We start from the raw sequence: 10,883 nt of genomic DNA on the forward strand, positions 1-10,883 counted from the left end.
CAACATAACAAAATCTATGGGATACAGCAAAAGCCCCACTAAGAGGAAAGTTAATAGCAATAAGCGCCTACATCAAAAAAGTAGAAAAATTTCAAATAAAAAACCTAGAGAGGTGCAGTGGCTTACACCTGTAATCCCAGTACGTTCTGAGGCTGAGGTGAGTGGATCACTTAAGGCCAGGAGTTTGAGACCAGCCTGAGCAACATGGTGAAACCCCCCCTCTACTAAAATTCCAAAAATTAGCCAGGTGTGGTGGCACATGTTTGTAATCCCAGCTACTTGGGACGCTGAGGCACAAGAATTGCTTGAACACAGGAGCTGAAGTTTGCAGGGAGCCAAGATCCTGCCACTGTGCTCCAGTCTGGGCGACAGGGAAACTCTGTCTCAAACAAACAAACAAAAACAAAAACAATAAAATCTGATGATGCATCTAAAAGAACTAGAAAAGCAAGAGTAAACCAAAAACAAAAATAGTAAAATAAACTAAATATCAGAGAAGAAATAAATAAAATTGAAATGAAAAAAGATGAAAATGAAGTTAGTTTTTTAAAAAGATGAAGTCAAAAAACTTGTCAGACTAAGAAAAAGACAAAAGACCCAAATAAATAAAATCAGAGACAAAAAAGGAGACATTCCAATTGATACCACATAAAGTCAAAGAATCATTAGAGACTAGTATGAGCAACTGTGTGCCAATAAATTAGAATATTTAAAAGAAATGGATAAATTGCTAGACAAAAGAACCTGCTATAGTTAAACTATGAAGAAAGTGAAAACCCCGATAGAGCAATAACAAGCAGTAATATCCAAGCTGTAATAAAAAGTATCCCAGCAAAGAAAAGTCCAAAACCCAATGACTTCACTGCTGAAAGTTACCAAACACATAAGATGAACTAGTATTAACACTATCCAAATCATTTCAAAAACTAAAGGAGGAAGGAGCACTTGCAAACTCATTATATGAAGCCATTATTACTGTGATACCAAAACCAGACAAAGACACATCGCATCCGTAAACAAACAAACAAACAAAAATAAATCCAAAATGAATTAAAACTATACAATGGTATTTCCTAGGAATATTGACAAAAACTCCTCAACAAAATACTAGCAAACAAATTCAACAACACATTAAAAAGATCATTCATCATCATCAAGTTTGATTTATCCCTGGGATACAAAGATAATTCAAATATGCCAATCATTAATTTGATACTGTGTATCAACAGAATGAAGGACAAAAATGTATGATCATTTCAATTGATGCTGAAAAGGCAGTTGGAAAAAGTCAATATCCCACCATGATAAAAACCATGAAAAGACTGGGAATAGAAGGAACATACTACAACACAATAGAAGTCATATATGGCAGTCCAACAGCTATTATTATAATCAATGAAGAAAAAATAGAAACCTTTGGGTGCAGTGACTCAAGCCTGTAATACCAGCACTGTGGGAAGCCGAGGTGGGCAGATCATGAAGTCAAGATCTCGAGACCATCCTGGCCAACATGGTGAGACCCCATCTCTACTAAAAATACAAAAATTAGCTGGGCGTGGTGGCACATGCCTGTAGTCCTAGCTACTTGGGAGGTTGAGGCAGGAGAATTGCTTGAACCTGGGAGGCAGAGGTTGCAATGAGCCAAGATCGTGCCACTGCCCTCCAGCCTGAAGACAAAGCAAGACTCTGTCTCAAAAAAAAAAGATAAAATTAAAAAAAAAAACCTTTTTTTGTAAACAAGGCAATGATTACCACTTACCCCACTGTTATTAAATATCCTACAGGAAGTCTTAGTTAGAACAATGAGACAAGAGAAAGAAATAAAGGCCATCTAAGTTGGAAAGGAAATTAAATTATCTTTGTAGATTACATCATCCTATGTTTGAAAAAACTAAAGACTCCATCAAAAGACTATTAGAACTGATAAATTCAGAAAAGTTACATGATATAAAATTAATACAAAAAAAGCATCATTTCTATATTCTAGTTGTAAAAGAAATCTGTGAAATAAATCAAGAAAGTAATCCCATTTACAATAGCTAAAAATAAAATAAAATACCTAGGAATAAACTTAACCAAATAATTGAAACATATGTGCAATAAAAACTATAAAACAAGATGTAAAAAATTTGAAGGCGACACAGAAAAAGTCGAAAGATACCCCATGTTTATGGATTGGAAGAATCAATACTGTTATAATGTTCACACTACTCAAAGCAGTACATAGATTTAATGCAATCCTTATCAAAATACCAATGACATTCCTCACAGAAAAAGCAAAAAATAATTCTAAAATTTATATGGAACCACAAAAGGCCCAGAATAACCAAAGTTATTCTGAGCAAAAAGGACAAAACTTGAGGAATCACATTCCCTGACTTCAAATTATACTACAGAGCTATTGTAGCCAAAGCAGCATGGTATTAGCATAAAAAAAAACAGACATAGACACCAGCAGAGGGGCACTGGGCTGGAATGTGGGGATCTTGAGGTAGCCCTGGGCATCAAGCTAATGGAGGGTTCCCCAGGCTCATTCCTCAAAATCATTCTGCCCTCCTAGAGGTCTAGACCCGTAAAGAAAGGACCATCCTCTAAGATCTTCAAAATCCCTTTGGGATCATTCTGGCATTGTTTAGATGATTCCTTCTCTCTATACTAAACTCCTTCATAGAATGTCAGTTAGCTACACTCTTGGATTTTTTCCCCAAACATGCAAACATGCATTTGAAGTCGTATGTATGTATGTATATATGTATGTATGTATGTATGTTTTGAGACAGGGTCGCCCTCCATCACCGAGGCTGGAATACAGTCATTGCTCATTGCAGCCTCAACTTCTTGGGCTCAAACAATCTTCCTACCCTGGCCTCCTTGGGCTGGGATTGGAGTTATGAGATATTGAGCTTAGCCCTTTTAAGATTTTTACATTGCCAGTTGTAAATTTTTCAAATGTTTCCATTTTACATCAATTTTAATTGTAAATTTTTCCTTTCAGTTATTATTTTCCTCTGGCATTTTACAGTATGTAGTTAAAAGTAGCCACACAGCAGCCTGAATGCTTTGCTGCTTCGATGTTTCTCCTCACAGATATTCTGGTTCATTGCTCTTAAATTCTGCATTTCATAAAACCCTAAGGCATAGAAGTAATTCAGCCAATTTCAGCCAATTTCAACTGACTTCATAATGCAGATACTAGTATTAGTCAGTTTTTGTGTCACTATAAAAGAATAACTGAGACTGATTAATTGATAAAAAAAAAGAGGTTTAATTGGCTCACAATTCCAGAGGCTGTACAGGAAATGAGGTGACAGCATCTGCTTCTGGTGAGGACTTCAGGAAGCCTTATAATCAAGGCAGAAGGCAAAGGAGAAACAGACATATCACATGATATGAGAGGAAGCAAGAGAGAGATGAGGGAAGTCCAGTACTCTTTTAACCAGATCTTATGTGAACTATAGAGTGAGACTTCACCCATTACTGTAAGGATGATACCAAGCCATTCACCACGGATCCACCCCATGACCCAAACACCTCTGTAACAATGTTACCTGTAACATTGGGGGTTCCATTCAAAATGAGATTTAGAGGGGACAGATATCAACACTATGTCATTCTGCCTCTGGCCACCCTAACCTCATATACTTCTTACATTGTATGATGGTTAATGTTGAGTGTCAACTTGATTGGATTGAAGGATGCAAAGTATTGTTCCTGAGTGTGTCTATGAGGTTGTTGTCAAAGGACATTAAGTCACACTTGACAACCCATAAAAATCTCCTTAAGTGAATTTTTAAAATTATCCTGGTAAAATGTAGCTTACTTTCCAAACTAACTCTGGTATGGCGTTACATGACAGATAGCAGACCCTGAAGAAAATCAAAATATTTTACCCCAAAATATTTCTTTGATACATTTTGAAATGGCCTGCAGAGCTGTCTTTTGTAGGAAACGTTTGGATATGTAGAGAATCTCCATTAAGGCAGCCAGGCCTTCCTCTTTTTGGCCTTTCCTGAATCTATGAAAGATTGAGAGTCTGACACTTTTAGGACCTGAAGAGACATTTACAATCAATTATCTGTAAGGGCTGCTATCTATGTGGATTCATCTGCATAACAGCAGCCTTGCACCCTACCCCCGCCCCCCAATCTTCAATGGCTTATCTTAACTCAAGCTTTCCTTTCTAGTGACTTCAAGTTTTGATAATAGCTTAACTCTCTCAATCAATTGTCAACTAAAGAATCTCTAAAACCCATCTATGACTTGTAAACCACCTCTTCAAGACATCCTGCCATTTCAGGACTGAACCAATGTAAACTTTCATGTCTTGATTTATGTCTTTGCCCGAAATTCCTGTCTCCCTAAAATGTATAAATTCAAACTGTAATGGGAACACCTTGGGTGTGTTTTCTTAGGACTTCTCAAGTCTTAGTAGGGTTTGGTTTATCCACTAGCAATGTGAATATTATAGATTAATAATAATTCAAAAGCAAGCAATAAAGTAAAAGAAAAAAGGTACTACTGTGAAGATAATGTCACATAGTTGTACAGTTCCCAAATTTAAATCTTACATATGTTGATATATCTTTAGGCAAATTTAAAGGAAAACTTCCAATATCATTGTATTATTACAACATATGACTGTATGTTTTTGGCCCAGTGTTATCGGTAGATTTCGAATCTGTCCTTTACCAAACAAAATGAAAGCCTTTGTCAGATTACCAGACTTTCATGAATGGTTTTGTTTGTTAATTATAAACTAAAATTGGCTGATGCATGATAGCTTATTTTTACTAGTGTGCAAAATCAACATAAATAGTAATTGTAAGTTGCTCTAAACGGACTACACCATGGTTGAGCCATTGTGACCCCTGTGACCCACAGGTACAGGCCTCCTGGAGTCACAAGGTCTGGAGCAACAGGAGAACCACTAAAGAAGATACAGCTAATTCCTGCCTTAACTGATTAACCGACCTTGCAACATTCCACCACTGTGATATGTTTGTGCCCTACCCTAACTCATCAATCAACCTTGTGATATCCTGCCTTGTGATCTCCCACCACCTCCTGGCTATGCACCTTGTGACATTCTTCCCCTGCTCAAAAAAACAGCCCCTAACTATAGCTTTCCACTACTTTCCCCAAACCTATAAAACCAGTTCCACTCCCACCACCCTCTGCTGACTCCCTTTTCAGACTTAGCGTGCTCACACTAGAGTGAATAAACAGCCTTGTTGCTCACAGGAAGCCTGCTCAGGTGGTCTCTTATACAGACGCACATACTATTTGGTGCTGAAACCTGGGACAGGGGAACTCTCCTGGGAGATCTCTCCCCTATCTGCCCCGCGCTTTCCCATTGAAGAGACTCCCCTCAACCTTGGGACTTCAGACCTGCCCCGCAAATTGAGCCTACCTCTGTCCACGCATCAGGTAAGCTGCCTCAGTCTCTTCTCATCTCTCTCTCTCTCTTTCTCTTTACAAAATTGAGACAAGGAACCTTCCTCTTATCCATGTTTCAGAAATCCAATGTTGGTCACAGACTCTTCTTGGGAAGACAATCTTCCCTCAGTGTTTGGTCAATGCCCAGCATGCCTGCCTTGGCCATTCACCAGCCACACAACCCAGGACCTCCACTGGGGATGCCCACTGAGGATCCTAGTGGTTGCTCTTTTCCTCGTCTCTCTCTTTCCTCTCTAACTTTCCCTGTTCTATCATGAGCATTCTCCTGCCCTCTATCCCTCCTTCTTCCCCTCTGGCTCGTGTCCTCAAAAACCTCAAACCTCTTCAGCTTTCACCCAATCAAAAGCCTAAATGTCTAATTTTTTTTCTGTCACATGGCCTGGCCCCAATATAAATTAGACAATGGCTCTCAGTGGCCAGAAAATGGCACTTTTGATTTCTCTATCTTGCACGACTTAGACAACTTCTATCACAAAATGGGCAAATGGTCGATGTATCCTGTGTCCAGTCATTTTTTACACTACGATCTCTCCCTGGCCTCTGATCCCAATGTGATCCATCCGTAGTTTTCCTTATCTCCCTTCCATCTGCCCCTTCTTCTACCAGGAATGCTGACTCCACCTTGTCTGTTAACTGCTTCGATCTTTCCCCCCTGCCACATATCTGAATCCAATGCTAATCCCCCTCTGAACCTAGTTCGTCTTCTACCCACAGCCCACCTCCTTATGCCCCTCACACCACCACCCCTCCTCATACCCAGTCTGGCTTGTAATTTGGTCCCACGACTGGGCCCCCTGCCCCTGCCCAGCAATTTCCCCTTCAAGAGGTGATGGGTGAGGGGGCGAAGGAGTAGTACAAGTTCATGTCCCTTTCTCCCTGTCTGACCTATCCCAAATTAGTCAACGTCTAGGCTCTTTTCTGTCAGACCCCACCAAATATATACAAGAATTCCAATACTTAACTCAGTTCTATAATCTTACCCGGAGTGATTTAAATGTCATCCTCACTTCTACTCTCGCTTCTCAGGAGTGAGAAAACTTCGAACTCTAGCTCAATCTTATGCTGATGACTGCCGGCACCTTGAGCCTGGCCTCCAAGAAGGTGCTAGGGCAGTACTCCATGAAGACCCCCATTGGAGCTACTAGTCAGGGGCCCAAGGCATAGCAAGGCAGGACTGCATGATCTCCTGACTAGTCCAAGGGCTCCAGAAGGCTGCATGTCAAGTTGTCAATTATGACAAACTAAAGGAGACCACTCAGAACAGAGATGAAAATCCAGTCCAGTTTATGGCCCACCTAGCCGCCACCCTCAGGTGATATAGGGCGGTAGACCCTGAAGGTCCAGAAGGCCGCCTTATTCTTAACATGCATTTTATTAAACAGTCAGCTCCTGACATTATAAAGAAACTTCAGAAAATAGAGTCTGGCCTTCAAACCCCACAACAGAATTAATCAACCTCACCCTCAAGGTGTTCTGTAATAGGAAAGAGGCTGCCTGGCAGCAGCACATTTAACAATTACAAATGCTCGCCTCCTCCATAAGACAAGCCCCAGCTGCACCGCCTACCTGCAAAAACTTCAAGGTGTCCAAATTGCAGCGTTTAACCGCCCCTCCCAGACCTTGCTTCAAGTGTCAGAAACATGGCCACTGGGCTAAGGAATACCAGCAGCCCGGGATTCCTTCCAAGCCATGCCCTGTCTGTGTGGGCCCTCACTGGAAGTCGGACTGTCCAACTCTCATCCTCATTTCTGGAGCTCCTGGAGCTCCAACCCAAACCTCTCCAACCAACTCCTTCCCAGATCTCCTCGGCTTGGTGGCTGAAGACTGAGGCTGCCCAAACAACTTGGCGGCCCCTGAACCATCACGGATGCCAAGCTGCGGGTAACTCTTATGGTGGAGGGTAAGTCCGTCCCCTTCTTAATTGATTCGGAAGCTACCCACTCCACATTACCTTCTTTACAAGGGCCTGTTTCCCTTGCCCCCATAAGTGTTGTGGGTATTGATGGCCAAGCTTCTAAACCCCTTAAAACTCCCCAAGTCTGGTGTCAAATCGGGCAACACTCCTTTACGCAGTCCTTCCTAGTTATCCCCACCTGCCCAGTCCCCTTATTAGGCCAAGAAATTTTAACTAAAGTATCTGCCTCCCTGACTATTCCTGCACCACAACCATACCTCACAGCTACCCTTTTATCCAATTCCAACCCTCCCTCACAACCTCCCCTTTCATCTCCCCACCTCAACCCTAAAGTATGGCATACCTCCGCTCCTTTCCTTGCAACTGATCTTCACCCCTTATCATCCCATTAATACATAACCACCCTTATCCTGCTCAACGCCAACACCCCATCCCATAACAGGCTTTAAAGGGCCTAAAGCCTGTTATTATTACCCATCTACTACAGCATGGCCTCTTAGTTCCTACCAACTCCCCTTACAACTCTCCCATCCTACCTGTTCAAAAACCAGATAAATCCTATAGGCTAGTCCAAGATCTTCGCCTCATTAATCAGGTTGTCCTCCCTGTCCACCCTGTTCCTTCGTTAGCCAGAAATTGTTGGCTATGCATTTCCCTCTCTTCCTCCTACTACACAGCTGTCCTTGCCCTACCAACCAACTGGACAACTTCCCCCATCTCCCTACATCTTCGAATCTCTTTCAATGACCCCAACTTTACTCTCCAGGACAACTTCTTTACTTTCTAGACAAATTCAGTAAGAACTCCCCTGACATGTCTCACCAAGAAGCTGCTGCTCTCCTCCTCACCTACCTAAAACACCTGTCCCTCTATATCAATTCCACACCCCCTGTTCTTGGACCCCTCACCACACAAACAACTATCCCCATTGCCGCTCCCTGATGTGTCTCCTGGCAGTTACCTACTGGCATTCCTTTAGGAAATCTCCCATCTTCTTTATGTTCCTCTACTCTTTATCTCCAAGTTCGTAACACTCATATTACTGAAAAAATTGGAATATTCCTGCTCTATATTACAGAAAAGCCTTCCCTTCTCACCACTAATCTTAAAAACATCAATAACAATTTTTGTTGAGGAAAACACTTAGCCTGCCTTTCACTTCATCCCTGGGTACCTGCCACCTGCTCTATGGATTCCCAGCCCCTGCCGCCTCCCAAGGCTTTTTCTTGCCTGTCCATATCTAGTTTTATAAACAATAGTGAATGGCTACTTGTAGATCAAATCGCTTCCTTATATACCATGAAAACAAAACCTCTCCTTCTAAACAATTACCACATCAAACTCCGCTACAGCCCTTAACAGCTGCTGCTCTTGCAGGATCTCTAGGGTTCTGGGTACAAGACCTCACTTCCAAACACTTTCACACTTTTTTACTCTGCACTTTCAGTTCTGCCTGCCTCAAGGACTCTTTCCTTTGAGGCTCTTCCACCTACATGTGCCTCCTTGCCAGCTGGACAGGCACCTGCACTTCAGTCTTCCTTACTCCCCAAATCCATTTTGCAAATGGGAGTGAACAACTCCCCACTCCCCTTACAACTCCAACACGACAAAAAAGAGTCATCCCATTAATCCCCTTGCTTGTAGGATTAGGAGTCTCCACCACTGCAATCAGAACAGGAAGAGCAGGCCTTGAACTTCCATCACCATATTTCCCAGTCTGTTCAGTGACTTTTCTGCTAGACTTGCCGATAAAACTCAGACACTTTCTGTCCTCCAAGCCCAGGCCAACTCCCTAGCCGCAGTTGTTCTCCAAAGTCGCAGAAGCCTCAATCTACTTACTGCTGAAAAAAGGAGGTCTCTGCCTATTCCTAAATGAAGAATGCTGTTTTCACTTAAACCAATCAGGCCTGGCACATGACAGCATCAAAAAACATAAAGACAGGGCTCAAAAAATAGCTAATCAAGCAGTTACACCAGATCAACCTGGTCATTCTCTGGCTTAGCCTCATGGCTTCTCCCACTAACAGGCCGCTTTGTGCTCATCCTTCTTACTCTCCTATTCAGACCTTGTCTTTTCCCGCGTATCTCTCAGTTCATACAAAATCACATCCAAACACTTACTAATCAGTCTATATGACAAATACTCCTTCTAACAAACCCAAAATATCACCCCTTACCCCAAGATCTTTCTTAAATTTAATCTCTCCAACTTTAGCTTTGCATGCCACCCCTAACCCCGCTCAAAGTAGCCCTGAGAAGCATCACCCATCACCCCAAAACATCATCCATCACCCCTCCATATACCCCCAACATTTTCACCATAACATTACACTACTCTTTCTCATTTTATTTTTCATTATTAAACATAAAAAGACAGGAATGTAAGTTCCTCTGCATGGACTGCACCATGGTCGAGCCATTGTGAGCCCTGTGACCCACAGGTACAGGCCTCCTGGAATCGCAAAGCCTGCAGCAACAGGAGAACCACTAAAGAATAAACAGTTAGTTCCTGCCTTAACTGATTAACCGACCTTACAACATCCCACCATTGTAATACGTTCCTACCCTACCCTAACTAATCAATCAACCTCGTGATATAGTGCCTTGTGATCTCCCCCACCTCATGACTATACACCTTGTGGCATTCACCCGTTGCCTGAAAAAAACTGCCCCTAACTGTAACTTTCCACTACCTACCCCAAACCTATAAAACCAGCTCCACTCCCACCATCTTCCGCTGACTCCCTTTTTGGACTCAGCGCACTCGCACCCGAGTGAATAAACAGCCTTGTTGCTCACACTAAGCCTGCTCAGGTGGTCTCTTATGTGGACGCGCATAACAATAATGACATACTAACATCATACAAAAAGGTTTTATTCTTAACTTCATGTATAGCTTTTAAAGTTAGATATTTTCATTTATCAACTCATTAATATTTTAAAATCTAATTTGATATTTTATTATCATTATTTTTAAGTTTTTACTTCACTTTACTTCTAGACCAATTCAATTCTACATTGGAATATTATTACTTACTTTGTCAAAACCATATTTTTCCAGTTAAGTCCCTCTTTATGTATAACCCCCAACTAGTAGACGGAGCTAAGAAATAAGGTGCCTCTCTTTCCCCACACTCTCAGAAATATATTTTATAATTAAACATAAACTTTACTCCACTTATGAACATGATGGCCAAACATTTTGGGTTATCAAACCATCCTGGCTTAATTTATCGACACAGAATAATTCTTGTAGCATCCTCTTTTACTCTTAAAATAATCTGTGATTGAGTAACATATTTATAGTCACATTTATGGGACTTCAGATGCCTTGTGAGTTTTTAAGAACTAGAGCATGGGGATCATGGACTGCCTGTGTTTGCCAATTCGGGTTTTTTTTTTGAGTTGGAGTCTCACTCTGTCACCTAGGATGAAGTGCAATTGTGTGGTCTCGGCTCACTGCAACCTCTGCCCCCCGGGTTCAAGTGATTCTCCTGCCTCAGCCTCCCGA

Source organism: Piliocolobus tephrosceles, chromosome X (genome assembly GCF_002776525.5).
Source record: "Piliocolobus tephrosceles isolate RC106 chromosome X, ASM277652v3, whole genome shotgun sequence".
Lineage (NCBI taxonomy): Eukaryota > Metazoa > Chordata > Mammalia > Primates > Cercopithecidae > Piliocolobus > Piliocolobus tephrosceles.